The sequence below is a fragment of the Suncus etruscus genome, chromosome 15 (assembly GCF_024139225.1).
Source record: "Suncus etruscus isolate mSunEtr1 chromosome 15, mSunEtr1.pri.cur, whole genome shotgun sequence".
NCBI classification, from domain to species: domain Eukaryota; kingdom Metazoa; phylum Chordata; class Mammalia; order Eulipotyphla; family Soricidae; genus Suncus; species Suncus etruscus.
The window spans coordinates 60,442,446-60,445,445 of record NC_064862.1 but is presented as its reverse complement, the minus strand read 5'-3'; the positions used below and the strand labels follow the sequence as shown (position 1 = coordinate 60,445,445).

Genomic DNA, 3,000 nt, shown 5'->3' with positions numbered 1-3,000 from the left:
CCGGGTGTGGCCCAAAAACCAAAAAAAAAAAAAAAGAATTAGAGTGATAGTACAATAGATAAGGCCCCTTGCCTTGCATGTGGCCAACTCAGATTTAATCGTGGGCACTGCATATGTTCTCCACATCACTGCCTAAAGTAATCCGTAGGCACAAAGACAGATGTAATTCCTCAGCATACCAGGTATAGACCCCCAAAAAATAAATAAACAAACAAAAGATATTTATTTAATTTTAAAAATAGCACCTCTTGGGCCCGGAGAGATAGCACAGTGGCGTTTGCCTTGCAAGCAGCTGATCCAGGACCAAAGGTGGTTGGTTCGAATCCCGTTGTCCCATATGGTCCCCCATGCCTGCCAGGAGCTATTTCTGAGCAGACAGCCGGGAGTAACCCCTGAGCACCGCCGGGTGTGGCCCAAAACCCAAAAATAAATAAATAAAATAAAATGAAATAAAAGGCTGGAGTATTAGCACAGCAGTAGGGCATTTGCCTTACACACTGTTGACCCGGACCGACCCTGATTCAATCCCTGGTATCCCCTATGGTCCCTCGAGCCTGCCAGGAGCAACTTCTGAGTGCAGAGCCAGGAGCAACCCCTGAGCACTGCTGGATTTGGCCTAAAAACAAAACAAAACAAAATAAAAATACTTACCTGGCAGGGGAGATACCATGATCACGAAGGTGGTTTCCCCAGGGCGAGGCTTATCTATTGCACTCTGGATGTGCTGACCCCTGTGATTTCCCCAAATGTGGGAAACTCGACTGCATACATTGTGGTAGTGGGGGACTGCGTTCGTGCTCTCCCCTGAGAAAAAAAGAAGAAAAAACACAAAAAATCAAAACAAAAGAAAGCAGAAGGAGGGGCCAGAGAGATAGCATGGAGGTAGGGCATTTTCCTTGTATGGAGAAGGACAGTGGTTCAAATCCCGGCATTGCCATATGGTCCCCCGAGCCTGGCATGAGCAATTTCTGAGCATAGAGCAGGAGTAACCCCTGAGTGCTGCCGGGTGAGGAAGGAAGGAAGGAAGGAAGGAAGGAAGGAAGGAAGGAAGGAAGGAAGGAAGGAAGGAAGGAAGGAAGGAAGGAAGGAAGGAAGGAAGGGAGGGAGGGAGGGAGGGAGGAAGGAAGGAAGGAAGGAAGGAAGGAAGGAAGGAAGGAAGGAAGGAAGGAAGGAAGGAAGGAAGGAAGGAAGGAGGAAGGGAGGGAGGGAGGGAGGGAGGGAGGGAGGGAGGGAGGGAGGGAGAGGAGGAGGGAGGGAGGGAGGGAGGGAGGGAGGGAGGGAGGGAGGGAGAGAGAGAAAGAACGAAAGAAAGAAAGGAAAGAAAGAAAGAAAGAAAGAAAGAAAGAAAGAAAGAAAGAAAGAAAGAAAGAAAGAAAGAAAGAAAGAAAGAAAGAAAGAAAGAAAGAAAGAAAGAAAGAAAGAAAGAAAGAAAGAAAGAAAGAAAGAAAGAAAAAGAAAGAAAGAAAGAAAGAAAGAGAGAGAGAGAGAGAGAGAGAAAGAGAGAAAGAGAGAAAGAGAGAGAGAAAGAGAGAAAGAGAGAAAGAGAAAGAGAGAGAGAGGAAGGAAGGAAGGAAGGAAGGAAGGAAGGAAGGAAGGAAGGAAGGAAGGAAGGAAGGAAGGAAGGAAGGAAGGAAGGAAGGAAGAAGGAAAACATTTTAAGTACAAAACATAAATCAGAAGTAACTTTCCCTAAACTATAAAATAACCCCAAAAAACCTCGCCAAAAGCTTTTTCCAGTGAAATGTCTGTGTATAGGTGAGAACGGTCAGCTCTGAGGTCCGTAACTGGGACTCCTCATCCTTTACACCACCCAACACAGCCTTGTAAGCCAGTGATTCCGAGTTCACATATCATGAGTGCTGCTGGTTACACTCACAGAACTCTACCTCGGAGCCTGCAGCTCTACTTCTACCAAGCCTGGTGCTGCCATAGCAATTCCCAACACCACAAAGAGAGAGTATGAGCCGGGGGCCGGGCGGTGGCGCTAAAGGTAAGGTGCCTGCCTTGCCTGCGCTAGCCTTGGACGAACCGAGGTTCGATCCCCCGGTGTCCCATAGGGTCCCCCAAGCCAGGAGCAACTTCTGAGCACATAGCCAGGAGTAACCCCTGAGCGTTACCGGGTGTGGCCCAAAAACCAAAAAAAAAAAAAAAAATAAAAAGAGAGTATGAGCCGGGCAACACATCTGAGAGAGATGTCCAAGTGCCACAGCCGACAGGTAGTCAGTCCCTGGTGAGTGGTGGGAGCACCACGCAGTCCCTGGGGAGCATCACCACTATGACTTGTATGCCTCAACTTAGAGGGGAGTGCTGGAGAGCATGTGTGTGGGGACCTCAACTACAGGGAGTACAGTATCAGGGAGCACAGAAGCCAGATATGAGCCCCAAACAAGACTCAGGTCAAAACGTGTGAATACCACCAGCCTGGTATAGGGGCCTCCCAGCCTCCCCTGGTTATCAGGTTACCACCAAAAGCAAAGGGGGAATTTTGCACAAAAGCAAAATCTAAAAATAGTTCAGCGTGGCAACAAGCCAAATTGATAAATTAACACCTCTACAGAATCACATTATTTCGGCATGATAAGTGGAAGAGAAACTGGCGCTGATATCCAAATGAAACTTCAAAGCACATCAGAGCGATATGTACAGAGGGGAGGGCACCTGCCTTTCACATGGCCAACCCAGGTTTGATCTTCAGCAACCCATATGGTCCCCTGAGCACCTCAATGAATGATTCCTGAGTGTAGAGCCAGGAACCCTGAGCACCTACATTGTGGCCCCCAAACCCAAAACAAAACAACAACAAAAATAAGAGCACACTGAGAAGGCCAGAGAGATAGTACAGTGGATAGAGCCTTGTCTTGCACACAGTTGACTCAAGTTCAATCTCAGCACTATGTGTGATCAGCCAAGAGTGATCCCTATGAGTCAGGAGTCAGTGCTGAGCATTGCCAGATGTGGCAAAAAAGAAAAAGAAAGAAAAGATGAAAGCACGAGGCAAAG

The 3,000-nt window shown here is 47.7% G+C and overlaps 1 non-coding gene across 1 annotated transcript; it reads left to right on the top strand.

Annotated features, from left to right (window-relative positions):
- The first annotated feature begins 643 nt into the window (after positions 1 to 643).
- Positions 644 to 807, top strand: LOC126031687 (U1 spliceosomal RNA). Its single transcript, XR_007503520.1, has one exon. It is a non-coding gene; the product is annotated as a U1 spliceosomal RNA (small nuclear RNA).
- Positions 808 to 3,000: the final 2,193 nt, after the last annotated feature.